Source organism: Podarcis gaigeae (genome assembly GCF_964106915.1).
Source record: "Podarcis gaigeae genome assembly, chromosome: 9".
Taxonomy (NCBI): Eukaryota; Metazoa; Chordata; class Lepidosauria; order Squamata; family Lacertidae; genus Podarcis; species Podarcis gaigeae.
In genome coordinates, this window is record NC_139685.1 from 67,916,708 (window position 1) to 67,931,690 (window position 14,983).

Here is a 14,983-nt window from a genome sequence, read left to right on the forward strand (position 1 = left end):
TCTCCCTGTGGTGCACAAACTGCTGAAGGCTATATAAACCATTTTCTTGATCAGGGAAATAACGTGAAATTCCTATCACTCTGCAATATGATTTAGTCATGTCTTCTGGGGGGTGAAATGAATCTTAAACTCAAGTCTTCGCACACAGCAGAAAAGGAGTTGTCAACACCAACTATGTAACTGCTATAAATCAGGCCACTAAAATAATAAAACTGTCTTTTATAACAATGAGAATTCTAAAAACAATTTGGGGACTTTTCTTTGGTTTGCATTTTGCTTAGCGCTGCTGTACTAGAGCCATACTCCACAACCAGAGCAGCTAGGTATGTTCTTCTGACAGGTAAAGTCTGCCTGGGAAGCTCATGATCTCAGCAACGGGAGCATTCAGAAAAGCTATGGAATGGCAAAGCTCCAGGCTAAACATTGAGAGACCTTAACAATAGCTGCAGAAGGATATTTGGGCCTAGAACTTTAGTGGCTGTAAACTGAGATGGGTCTTGGACTGCTGAACTTACTTTTAAAATAGTTTTGGTAGTTTTGTCTTGGAACCTCTGTTTCTACTAGGCAGATGCTCAAAACGTCCTAAATTGGACATGCAGTTATCACGTGGGAAGTGACTTGAGAACGACCAAGTATGCATCCAAGAGGATTCATACTGATTACCGAAAGCGGTCACAATAATTGCACATGATAAATGGGCATGCAATGATCCATTGGTATGCTAAGTTCACCAGAAAAACCTGGCCTTGGAATCTCTATGCATAACCCCATCATCTGTTATTGCTTATGCAAAGAGAACATATATTAGTGTCACATGGTCTGAGGGTGGGAGGGAGCAGGCAATACATTACAACTTAGCAAGATAGTTTTAAAACACACACACACAGAGAGAGAGAGAGAGAGAGAGAGAGAGAGAGAGAGAGAGAGAGAGAGATCCATTTTGTAAACTTAACATATTCATATATAATTCCCACAGGGTTCAATGGTGCTTGATGCAAACAAGCTTATACAAAGACCTGTCCAACACAGCATGTTGCCGCTTTTTATTATATTTGCATGTATTTGCACACTGTCCTTCGACCAGAAAGCTCCCAAGGCTTCATAATGAAATATGAAACAGGGGTAAAATGAAGACAATAAAATCAGATTGGTGCAGATATGGCATTAACACTCAATTAAATCTAGAGGGGGTCTCCTTTTATTGCCTGATGGTTCAATGTTAATAATAATAATAATTTTATTTATATCCTGCCCTCCCTGGCCAAAGCTGGGCTCAGAGGAGATAACAAGTAAAAATAGCATAGTATACATAAAATCACACAGTCAATTAATTAAAATACATTCTAAAGTCAATTAAGAATCAAATTAATAGCAACCATTGGGCTAGAGTTCTATGAGGATTACAGAAGGAGAGAGGGGGTCAGACTGTGCCTTGGCCAAAGGCCTGGTGGACCAGCTCCGTCTTGCAGGCCCTGCAGAAAGATGTCAAGTCCCACAGGGCCATAGTCTCTTTGTGACAGAGCGTTCCACCAGATCGGGGCCACAGAAGAAAAAGCCCTGGCTCTGGTCAAGGCCAGCCTAACCTCCCTGTGGCCCAGGATCTCCAAAATGTTTTTATTTGCAGACTATAAGGTACTTCGTGGGACATACCAGGAAAGGCAGTCCTGTAGGTATGAGGGTCCTAGGCTGTATAGGGCTTTAAATGTTAAAACCAGCACCTTAGAAAAAGAAGAAGAAGAGTTTGGATTTGATATCCTGCCTTTCACTCCCCTTCAGGAGTCTCAAAGTGGCTAACATTCTCCTTTCCCTTCCTCCCCCCACAACAAACACTCTGTGAGGTGAGTGGGGCTGAGAGACTTCAAGAAGTATGACTAGCCCAAGGTCACCCAGCAGCTGCATGTGGAGGAGCGGAGACGCGAACCCAGTTCCCCAGATTACGAGACTACCGCTCTTAACCACTACACCACACTGGCTTTCTTAAACCTGATCCTGTACTCCACTGGGAGCCAGTGCAACTATAGCACCGGGCGAATGTGATCCTGCGGCGAGGACCCCATAAGGAGACTCGCCGTTGCATTCTGCACCTGCTGGAGTTTCTGGGTCAGTATCAAGGACAGCCCCATGTAGAGTGAGTTACAGTTAGGCTTCAGGAACCAGAAACAAGGGGAAGTCAGCAAGGAAAAATTCTGGTCTCACATCCCCTTCCAGCAGAAAATGTTAAGGAGCTGGTACAGCTCTGAGGTACTACTACTACAACAACAACAACAACAACAACAACAACAACAACAACAACTTTGTCATCACACTCTTATCAGTTAAAACCCTGACATTTGTTAAACAGCAAATGTGTGTTAACTTTTCATTTAAGTGAGGGGTGTGTACAGGGGTTGGAACTCCTCGATCTCAGGCCCACATTAATAGCTGGAGTCACAGAATAACTATATTGCAATAGAGGGGGCATTCCTAAACCCCGAGGGGGGGAAACACATCACCTCCACATCACCCACATCAACCAAATCTGAATACCAAATGTTGCACCATGATGTCTTTAACCCCACTTGTGAAAAAACTCAGATGTAGCTCCCCCTGTTCCCCATCGAGCACACAAAGGAGTGGTTAACCTCCACTCAAAAGATAATAAGCAGGAAATCTCTGCTGAAGCTTGTGTATTTGGCTGTTATTGGTTTCCATCCTAAAATATCAATTAAATACCATTCTCTCTTGGCCAGGAATAATTTGCTCTCCCGCCAGCACAAAGAAACTGGCAGCAACACTGTCCACCTGCTATTGTGCATGACAATGAAATTAAAATATTTGGAGAATTTGGCAGGCCTACCCTTTTGAAACTATGCTGGTAGTTATAACAGAGAGCTATGCCGAAGCGCACCGCTTCTGCCCACAAGAGGAAAAATAGCCCTGTATATAAAACTACTGGTGGTCAGCAGCTGGCCTTTCAAGATAAGACATTCGGTCAGGTGGCACGACTGATGAAGCTGTTGCTCTTCGGTGGAAACAGTAGGAGAAGATGTGAGGAATGCCACCCCCCTCCGCAAGATGCACACGTTGACCTCAATGGGTGAAAGGCAGAGCTCTGTTTATTCAGGTGCAATAATACAAATCATTGTGGGCTGCTCTGCAATGATAAAACAAAGACGATTCCAAAGAATGCACTCCATGTGGGATTTCCAGGGCTCCACTGTAAGCACACTGTATATGCAATATCAAGTGACAGCCAGGAGCAAAATTATTGTCGTTTGGGGCCCTGGAGCCTCCAGCCGGAGCAGCTTTTGGAAACGGGGAAGTTTAATGGTGCTACAGAGTCTAATTGGAAGAAGGGGAATAGCATGGGGGGACGAGGGGGGGTAGGGGAAGAGGGTTAGGGTTGCCTCCCCAAACAACCTATTTTAGCTCTCCTTGTCTTTTCATGTGAAAATAAATGATAGGGAATGCTATTAAAATGACAATCCGTGTCCCCTTCTCCTCACTTTACGAGCTGATTGCTCTATTTCTTCATGCGCAAGTTATAAACTATGGCCTGCCTTGGCCACATAGGATCTTAATGGCCGCATGTGCCTAATTAAATGGAAACGTTTTAGCTTCACTTAACCTTTGGGCAGCGTTTCCAACGTGGAAACTTAATAGCTAGCGAAAGAGAAAGACGTGGCAGGCAAGGCTGACTAGGACAGGGAGCTATAATCCCTTCCTCCCGCAACGTGGTAATCCAAAGTGCTGCAAGCCCAAACCAGATGCAGGGGGCAGCCGGCCTATGACTTTCAACCATGGCTAGACCCCAAGCATGTCCCAAGTGGAGATGGTTAAATTTGCCAAGAGGCTGTGGGCACTGGGGTGCTGAACCCTCCACTAGGAAAAAACACACCAAGAACTCAGGCCAATGTAAGCTTCAATAGTGGAAGTGGTCCCTACTCGCGAGTAGGAACCACCCCCCACTATTGAAACTTACACTGGCCTGAGTTCTTGGTGTGCTTTTTTTTTTGGTATATTTAATAACAAGAACTCCAACTTATTGAGCCCTCCACTAGGCCTGGGAACTTCTCCTCCAGAAGTCCTTTCTGCCATTTTCTCCTATCCAGGTTCGCTTCAGTTGTGGAAATATATGAGTTTCAGCACCTCTTGCCTGCCCTTTTCTTTTACACACAAAAGAAGGCCTGCTGCCATCATATGTACTTCTTCCCTGACCAGGAGCACCAACTTGAAAATATTTGAGGGAGGGGTGGACAAGGACAGTGATGTGGAAGAGAGGTTGTGGAACAGGGAGGAAGAAGGGATGGCAGGAGGTAAAACCTGAAAGTAAATGGCATCCCCAAACTCGGCCCTCCGGCTGTTTGGGGACTTTTGTTGTTGTTGTTGTTTAGTTGTTTAGTCGTGTCCAACTCTTCAAGACTCCATGGACCAGAGCACGCCAGGCACTCCTGTCTTCCACTGCCTCCTGCAGCTTGGTCAAACTCATGCTGGTAGCTTTGAGAACACTCTCCAACCATCTCGTCCTCTGTCGCCCCCTTCTCCTTGTGCCCTCAATCTTTTCCAACATCAGGGTCTTTTCCAGGGAGTCGAGTCTTCTCATGAGGTGGCCAAAGTATTGGAGCCTCAGCTTCAGGATCTGTCCTTCCAGTGAGCACTCAGGGCTGATTTCCTTCAGAATGGAGAGGTTTGATCTTCTTGCAGTCCATGGGACTCTCAAGAGTCTCCTCCAGCGCCATAATTCAAAAGCATCAATTCTTCGGTGATCAGTCTTCCATGTGATCACTCAAGGGCTGCTGCAAGGATAACATGGGACTCTCAAGAGTCTCCTCCAGCACCATAATTCAAAAGCATCAATTCTTCGGCAATCAGCCTTCTTTATGCTCCAGCTCTCACTTCCATACTACAGTTCCCATAATCCCTGACCCACTGGTCCTGTTCGCTAGGGATGATGGGAGTTGTAGTCCCAAAACAGCTGGAGGGCCAAGTTTGGGGGTTCCTGCTCTCCCCTCACCTCGTCCCCTGGCTCTTACAGCATGCCTTATGTGGTTGAAATTGCAAATCTAGGAAGGATTTAACTGAGAGGAGTCCTAGTTTCATTGTTTTTTAATGATAAACAACCAGGAGTCTCTCCCTCTCTCAGCCTAGCATAGCTCTGTGAAGCCGCCCTGTGGATTCATTCTCTTTGCCTAACCCCAGCTCTCTTGCAACCCTTTTGCAAGGGCTTGCTGGGAAACAAAGTCCAAACGTGGAAAAGGAAGGCAGGTGTCAATGCCCATCAACTTATTTTTTTGGGGGGGAGGGGAGGTGTGCCTCAAATATTTTATGTGGGGTGTGTGTGAAGGGACTTGGGTCCCTAAGAGTTGTCGCCTATAGCTGTGTCAGATACAGTGATGGTATTTGACTTCTCTCAACTGGCCTTGAACGTTTCCCTCTGTAGGCCCCGAGCAGCATCTGCCTTGCTCTCTGTGTGTAGTCACTGTCTTTCCTTGCTCCCCTGCAGACCTATCTGATTCCTGCATTGCAGGAGGTTGATCCTTGGAATCCCTTCCGACTCTACAGCTGACAATTCTTGTGCAGCAAAGCTCCTCACAAGTCCAGTGCCTCACCTTGTTCCTGGCTCCTTGCATTGCCCTGCTAGATCCTCAGCCCCACCAGCTCCCTCTTCTATCTACTTTCTCCCCAGCCTCCTTTTCCATAGCCGACTTGGGCTCGGCTTCCCAGCCACAGTTGCGTTTTAATTCCTTGCACTAAGCACCTTGGCCTGGCTCGCTTTCCTGGGAAGACACCCACCCCACCCTATGTCCTGGCAGTAGTGTCTGCCCCCTTGCCTGACTCCCTAGAGGCCCTGATCCTGCAAGAGAGACACCAGGCCCTTCCAGGGCGTGACACTCACACAGCTTTTTATAAATGTGTGAGCAGATTCAGGTGTTACTTTTGGAACATGCAGGCGTCATTCTTCTGCCTGCAGAATTGTCAATTGGTTACATATGGGTCTGATACGCCCACAACATTCTGGACTTGATAAATATCCACACTTTCACTTGAATCAAGGTTTCAGCACCTCATTTATAAAGACTAAGCCAATCTGTTTCGCTCGGGACTTTGAGGGAGCCCGACATTTTTATTCTTATTTTATCTTATTTTTTTGCTGCTACGCTGGTTGTTTTAGCCTTACTTTAAATCGTTACTTTCACTCTACCTGTTTTGTTTACCTAGCAACAGTTGTCCGCCGTGTTTTCTGGGTTTGTGTATGCGCAGGGGTGAGCCTTCCCTTCACAACTGTGTCACAAAATTTGGTGGCATAAAAAATTGGAAGCATGGGGCATTCAGCAAGCCACAGGCTTCGCGAGGGCTGCAAGTGGGCCACCAGTTGGCCATATTGGGCTTAGTTAGAATACAGCATCTAGAAAACATCACAGGCCACCCTGCCACGTGCTGTGATTTTCATATTCTCCTACCTGTGTAGAAACCTACAGTATTTTTCGCTCTATAAGACGCACCTTTTCCCTCCTAAAAAGTAAGGGAAAATGTGTGTGCGTCTTATGGAGCGAATGCAGGCTGCACAGCTATCCCAGAAGCCAGAACAGCAAGAGGGATCGTTGCTTTTGCTGCGCAGTGATCCCTCTTGCTGTTCTGGCTTCTGGTATTCAGAATATTTTTTTTTCTTGTTTACCTCCTCCAAAAACTAGGTGCGTCTTATAGAGTGAAAAATACGGTAGTTTGTGCTCATCTTTCAGATGCAAAATGTAACTGTAATTGGGGTGGTCCAATGCTGCAGTGCTACACAGCTCTCCTATCCACAACCCTCCAGTCTACCATGCATTCTTGATATCAGCTTCAGAGGCTTGGAGAGCAGGTTTTAGGAACATGCTTAGGGAAGAGAGGAAATGGAAGCCCTGTCGGCACAGCAGAACTAAGCAGGTGGTATATTGGATACACCCCACTGAATGCAATTACAAGGTTGGCATATCCAGTGAAGATTGCCACGGTGCTATTGGCACACTACTGCAAAAGAGTGTTGTTGTTGTTTAAAAAAGCAGTTGATTGTGTGGCTGGTGATGTTTTGCACTGCTTTTTGGCTATGCCATAGCCACATTTTTGCCTTAGGGGAAAAATCATTCAATTGCAATTGCTCTAACTAAAAAGAAGAAGAAGTGTGTTTATTATGGTGTGAGTTGCTGTCAAAATGACAAAATAAATGCCCCAGCTAATAATAATATGAATTTGGATGGCCGTCTGTCATGGATGCTTTAGCTGAAATTCCTGCATAGCAGGGGGTTGGATTAGATGACTCAAGGGGTCCCTTCCAACTCAACGATTCTATGAAATGTGTAGCGGTGTAACTTTGTACCAGCATAAAGAATGCACATCTGCCTATATTATTTATACCACACCGTCAAAACCAAAAGAGTGCTGCATAACTTGATCCCCCCCCCCCCACATAAGGATGGAAGAGAGCTAATATCAAAACTAAAGTTTGGTGATTTGGCTTCAAATTGCACCCGTGTTCATACATGTGCTTTTACTAGGATGAACTTGTGGTTCCTATAGAGCAGAATTTGCCTTAACAGCTTCCGCTGAAAGCCAAACAGAACGCACCCACGTTTTGATATGAGACGTGACTAATGCTCTCTGGGCAACATCTGCTTTTCTTTCTTTGTACTGCTCTGTATTTGCCCTGGACATTTTTGCAACTCCAGGTGTATTTTCTTTTCTACGCATTTGTGTTTCTCTCACCGGACTCTGTGTGCACAGCCACGCTGAAAATCGCACTGGAATTGCACTCTTATGCATTGGAAACTGCTGCTTAAGTCCCACTCGGTCAATGCTCTTCGGATCAGAGAGGACGAACATATATCAGCTGCCTTATAATTAATCCAACCAACCACCCATCTAGTGCAGTGCTATCTGACTGGCAATGGCTCTCTGAGGTCTCAGGCAGAATTCTTTCCCAGTTCAATTACCTGAGATCTTTTTAACTGAACTAGCCAGAGACTGAAGCAGAAACTTTCTGTGTGCAATGCATGCTTATGAGTGAGCTAGAGCCCCTTCGCACAAACAGGACCTGAAAACTGAGTGGAAGAAAGTGCTTAGCCTTTACGTACATTTAATCTACAGGAAGGGTGAATGGTGGATGTTCTAGGATGCTGAGATACAAACAGAAATAGTGCTTCTTTCCACACACATGCAAACCACCCTACGAAGTGTAGCTCTTAGCACAGACCCATAAACAGAGCCATTGGATATACCAGACTCATCAATTTATTTTAACTTTTTTGCATCCAGTCTGTCAGGATCTCCGCTCAGCCAAGCTGATAAAGCTCATTTTCCTCCGGCCGAGTCCTTCGGAATCACCTCCGACGATAATTAACGACCTAAGCCTTTGATGAGGCCTCAGGCACATTCCCGTTCAGCAGAGTTTCCAGCACAGGGAAGTGATGAGATTTATGGCTACATGCTATGCTTTATTACTAAGCTATGCAGCCAGAAAGATACATCCTCTCTCTATGAAAGCAGAGAGCAACTGAAACAAAGGAACAGGAAACCAGTAAACATCACATCCGTCTCCTGCCTCTGTGAGACTTCCAACAGGATGGAATCGCAGGAATGTAAACAGAGTCCTGTGACTCCAAGAGCACTGCTCAGTGGCAAACAGAAACTAACACAGCCATGCGCAACTGGCCAAGCAGCTGGGAAATGATGGAAATATGATGGGAAAGGAAACTGAGCAACAGGATGCTACTGAGCATGGGCTCGTGATCTGCAGCAGGGGACCGCACCAGGGGAACAAGATTAGCTCAAGCTAAACGACTGCTGTAGGCGAATATTCATGTTGCTGCATACTGGAGTGTGATGAAGAGGCTGTAGTTGGGAAAGTCAGTGGGTGGGGGTAACCTGTTGCCTCAGGGGAGGGTCAGTGTGGTAGGAACAGTGCTCCATCCTACTAAAGCTTTCAAGAGTAGCCCAGCACCTCAAGTTCTCTACATAGCTGCCCATCCTACATAGAGAGCTGGGCCAGTGCTGAACCTGAAGCTGCTCTAAATTCTTCCCCTGTCTTAGAGCCAAGAAAGGAAATCCCATCAATTTTTCCTCTTTTTAGTTTTGGAACTAATTGAACATTAGAACTTAAGTTTATTCTTGCTGGATCAAACTAAAGGTGCATCTGGCTCTATAGCCCTCCAGCTGTTTTGGGACTACTATTCCCATCATCCCTGACCACCGGTCCTGTTAGCTAGGGATGATGGGAGTTGTAGTCCCAAACAGCTGGAGTGCCAAGTTTGCCCATGCCTGCTCTATAGCATCATGGTCCCATCCCCCTTTGAAGGTGACCCATAAACTACAGTTAATCCAGAATGCGGCAGCCAGACTGGTGACTGGGAGCGGCCGCCAAGACCATATAACACTGGTCCTGAAAGACCTACATTGGCTCCCAGTGCCTTTCCGAGCACAATTCAAAGTTTTGGTGCTGACCTTTAAAGCCCTAAATGGCCTCGGCCCAGTATACCCGAAGGAGCGTCTCCACCCCTATCATTCTGCCTGGACATTAAGGTCCATCTCCAAGGGTCTTCTGGAGGTTCTCTTCCTGCTTGATGTGAGGTTGCAGGGAACCAGGCAGAGGGCCTTCTTGGTGGTGGCGCCTGCCCTGTGGAACACCCTCCCATTAGATGTCAAGGAAATAAGCCACTATCTGACTTTTAGAAAACATCTGAAGGCAGCCCTGTTTTGGGAGGTTTTTAATGTTTGATGTTTTACCGTGTTTTTAATATTCTGTTGGGAGCAGCCCAGAGTGGCTGGGGAAACCCAGCCAGATGGGTGGGGTATAAACTATTATTATTATTATTATTATTATTATTATTATTATTATTAAGCTTTTTGTAATACAAATAAATGAACAATTTATTTATTTGTAATATAAATAAATGAACAAACAAAGAGAGAGAGAGAGAACACAGAGTCCTCTCTCAAAGGTAGCACTTTAACCCTTATCAACCACAGAGAGTGGTAGACCATGGGTAGGCAAGCTAAGGCCTGGGAGCTGGATCCAGCTCAATTGCCTTCTAAATACGGCCTGTGGACGGTCCGGGAATCAGCATGTTTTTACAAGAGTAGAATGTAAATATTTAAAATGCACATCTGGGCTATTTGTGGGGCATAGGAATTCATTCATTTTTTTCTCTCCAAAATGTAGTCAGGCCCCCCACAAGGTCTGAGGGACAGTGGACCGGCCCCCAACTGAAAAAGTTTGCTGACCCCTGTGGTAGACCCTCCCAGCTCTCACCTGGGAGCTTTCCTTTTCTCTTCTCTGGAGGGATACACTTTTGAGCCCATAGGCCAGAACATTTGGCTATTGAGCTGATTTATTCCTTGCAGCACCCTGGCTACTCTCTGGCAACCCAACTGCATTCTTCACACATTATTGGGGGCGGTACTTGTTTTACCTGAACAAACACAACACATGAAGAAGAACCTGCTTCAAATCAGCAAGGCTAAATGAAAGCAGGGAGCCCACAACACATGCCTGATTTTCTAAAAGCAGAACCATCCTGTTCAAAGGCTACCTTGGTATTTGCTATGGTAAAATGAAGACCTTTTTCATAAAGTTGTTCAGCAGGGGTCCACCTGACCTGGAAAACAGGTATTGGAACTTAAAAAAAAAAAAGTCTTAAGTATACGTGTGAGGAAACGTGTTGACTCGGAATACGCTGCACAGCTGGTCGTTGTCAAAGTCTGGATATCATCACCTTAGTGCATTGTTAGTCCATGTGGAAGTCTATTGCATCTCCATCTGGCTATATGAGCAGAGGTAAATCACAAGGAAAATCAAACACCTTCCCATTGATGGTTTGAGTGAATGCGAGCAATGTCAAACTGACCACGTATTACATCTTCATTAGGTTTGTTGACCCATGAATAAGCTACCAATTACAGTAAATTAAAAGCACTTGTATCTCAGCAGTTCACCTCATCATTCAGCTTTTCCATTCCCATAATGATCACGCTGAATGCGTCTGATAGCAACAGAATTTTCAAATCCCACCCTTTGGTTCAGATACCAAAGAAAATCCCCGTAAACCAACTTTGCTGTTCTGGTTTTCTTTCCAGCAGGGTGATCCCTACAAGACAGCATAAAATATTGTTCCACTGCAGTGATGAATAATGTAATTCTCTCCCTCCAACCCGGAATTCTATGGAACAACATAGGCTACAGTCAGCAAGACCATTGACAATTTGTTTCCCCTAACAAATGGAACAGGGTCACGGAACAGGGTCAAGTTGAGTCCCTGACCCAAACGATGTCCCTGAGTACACAGTATATACATGCTCCAATGATCATTCAGCGATGCACAGTACATGGACTTTCTGGTTCATTTTAACATGGGTAAATGTCCATGCATACATTCCTTTCTTCATGCAGAACTCCACCTTCCCTTTTGAAGTGAAGAGCAAAATCTTTGTGGGAGAACAAAAAGCAGAGACATCACCTTGCCAACAAAGGCCCGTATAGTTACAACAACAAAGGCTGGTATATCACTATCCCAACAGTGATATATGGAAGTGAGAGCTGGACCATAAAGAAGGCTAATCGCCAAAGAATTGATGCTTTTGAATTATGGTGCTGGAGAAGACTCCTGAGAGTCCCATGGACTACAAGAAGATCAAACCTCTCCATTCTTAAGGAAATCAGCCCTCCATTCTTAAGGAAATATTGCCAGCATGAGTTTGACCAAACTGCGGAAGGCAGTGGAAGACAGGAGTGCCTGGCGTGCTCTGGTCCATGGGGTCACGAAGAGTCGGACACAACTAAATGACTAAACAACAACAACAACAACCTCTATGTACTCTAACAATGTCCCTAAAACAGCCAACAACAGCAATCTACCCTTACTATACCTTGCACGAAGACGGTCCCAAGTTCAGTGTCTGATATATTCCGCTATAAGGATCTCAAATACCAGGGCTTGGAAAGATCATCTCCGCCTTACACCTTGGAGAGCCACCAGCAGTCAGATTTGTGACTCCTGGACTAGCTGGATCAAAGTAAGTCATCTTCCTATTCGGTTTTGGCACCAGGTGTAATAGAGTAAGTGAAGGAAAGCTGAAGAAAACATGGCATTTATATCCAATTTCAGCTTATCGGTATTGCTTCTTCTCCTTTTCATTTTGGGGGTGGGGTCTGCAAACATTCACAGCTATTAAGACAAAGAGGTACTTTTCTCAAGTGATGGGTTTATGAAGCCCAGTCTGGAAACTGCCCCCACCCACTGATTATCCCCACTCCTCTCCTCCCTTTGGTGGGGTGAAGAAGGAAAGGCAGACAAGGAGTCAGAGTAGCACCATTCATCAGTATGGGAGGACAGTGCAAGGAGGGGAGAATGGGAATGAAATACACATCCATCGTCAACCCTTAGAACCACAGTATGGTTGGGAACTAAAAAACAAGTAGTAATGGGAACCAAAAGTAAAAGAACAAAAATGTTAATTTAATAACTGACAAATTCATATTTTCACAAATAAAAAAGTTAACTGAGTAAGAAAGGGCCTCAACTGCCCTCAAACACCACAGTTTTTGTGCTCTGCGGCGATACTCCTTGGTTTTCCACTTTCCCCATGTGGTTTAAATTAGCACCTGCATACCTCCAGTTATTAAATAAGAAACAGCTCTCTTGCTCTCTCTGCTTGACCTGCTGAGCTCTTGTATACAAGAACTTATCCAGAGGCATTAGGCCTTCCCTTATCAGATGTGTGTGGTATGACATAATGAATGCAGCGATGTAGGGCAACTGGCAGGCGTTCAGTTCCTCCGCACTGGGTCACGTTCCCCATCGGGCTGTTTCTGTTTTTCTACGGTGCTCAGTGTGGACCAGTGGTGCCCACTTCCTTAGAAAGCTGGAATTGAACTTCCAATTCATCGACAAGCAATTGGAGGCAATCGACAGAAACTCAGGAGCAAGGAAACCCATCCACGTGGCTGAGTATACATACACAAGCCTGTCTGATTTTCAGCAGGTGTTGTGGGGGATTCTGAAGCACGTGGATGTAAGCAGGTACTCGCTTGGTGTTAAATAAGGATCAGGCAGACTCAGCAATGGAGAATAAGAAGGTGAAGTTTATTGCCAGGCAATAAGGACCCAGTTTGGAATCTCTTCCAAAAGGAACTGGGATCCCGATTGACAGAAATCCAGAGCTCTTTATACCTGAGCAGATCATAGCAAATCATAGATCATGAGACAACCATGAGGCAGACACGATGTTGCCAGCGAAAATTAGCCAATTAGCAAGCTCCTTGCCATGCTACCAGCTCCTGGTCAAGCACGGAGTTCTAGTTCTGCTTTCCGATGCTTGCAGTGACGCTCTGTCTAACCTCTCCCCTAGTTATGACAGGGCAGGGAGTTTGGAGATTTTGTGGTTTTGCTCTTCCTGTTCTGTGGATTAATTTAGCCTGTATCTGATGGGATTTTGTACCAGAATCTCTGATTCACGTCTTCCCCTTGTTCAGGGTACACGGATGTTTGTAGGGGAAAGGTCGGCTCCTAATTTTGCTGTTTCAAGCAGTATGCAGTTAGCTAAGGCACAGCTTCCCTTTGATTCAAAATGGATTATAAAATACTGTAAGCCCTGATTATGTGTGAGCATATATGAATATATTGATTACTGATAACTGATTATATGGATAGCATAGGGGTAGCCCTTCTTCCTTGCCTCAATTCAAATGGCATCTGCAGTGATAGCAGTGTCCAAAGCACTGTTTATTATCTCAGTAATAAAAAGAAGAAGTATGTCTTATTATCCCCATACTGCAGATGGAAAGGGTGAGTGCTGTTGTGCTCAAGTGCTGCTTACTGGTTTCCCACAGGCATTTTGTTGACCACTGTGAGGATGCTGGACTAAGGTGGGCCATTGGTCTGATCCAACAGGCTCTTCTTTTGCTCTTATGTTCTTAAGCTGAGGCTGAGAGAGACAGCAGCTTAGAGCCATTGTAAACTGTATTAACATAAGAACAGCTTGCTGAATCAGGCCAATGGTCTGTTGACATTTCCATTCCACCTTAAGGAGCAGACTTGTGGAATTGTTGCGTGTCACATGTCTGTTTACATTCCAGCACAGTATGCTGGGAACTTCCGTTGTGTGTATAGCTTTTGTTTTAGCTGTTCTCTCTGAGACGACATGAGAGAGAGACAACATGTTACTTTGTCCTGATTTATGATTAATAAATCTGTAGTTGTATAGTATGCTTCCACAAGCCTCACGCCTATTCTGTGTGCACAGTTCGATCTGCTGATAGTGTGCCCTGGCTGCGTAAGTCCGGGTTGCTGATTTACGTCAGAGCAGAGGTGATGGTCTTTGCACTGGGCCACTGGAAGGAGATGGCCCAGCTGGGGCTAGCCAGCTGGCCTCCCAGCCCTCTGCATGCTAACATGCACCACCTAGTCCAGGATCCTGTACACACAGTGGTCAGCTAGATCTTGCATGTGGGAAACTTGCAAGCAGGACCTGAGCACAAGAACATCCTCCTCTCGTGGAGGAAGAGAAGTTAAAGCTATATTAAAAAGAGCTTTACATGGATATCGTCCAAACGATCAGGAGATCCCAAATTAGTGACCCTACAGTCACTTCTGTTGAACATCTGGGTGAGTATACTGAAAGAAAAGAAAGTCAAGACCTGTTATGGAATATGTTGGCAGCTGCCATAATTTTGGTGGCAAAAAAACAACAACCTGTGTAACCTTGAGGCTCCAAACTTAAAGGAACGACGCCTTAAATCATGCCTAGTGGCAGAGATGATAAAACTGAGCAAGAAAGTATGAGGCCTGTCTTTAGCTCTTGAGGTGGAAAAATCGTGTCTGGGTTCTATTACTCGAGATTCCAAGTAAATGATCACAGAAGTGAATTCTCCTGAATGCTGATTTCGTCCCCACAGAAAATTTACAAATTTAACAAAGTGAGAAGTGTTCTAGTTTGCCTTCTACGCAAAATGGATTTTTGAGTATATGGGGTTTAG

At 45.2% G+C, this 14,983-nt stretch overlaps 1 protein-coding gene across 3 annotated transcripts in view; it reads right to left on the reverse strand.

Annotated features, from left to right (window-relative positions):
- The window catches only part of CFAP299 (cilia and flagella associated protein 299), a 338,532-nt gene that overhangs the window by 163,843 nt on the left and 159,706 nt on the right, over positions 1-14,983 (reverse strand). The window lies entirely within an intron of this gene.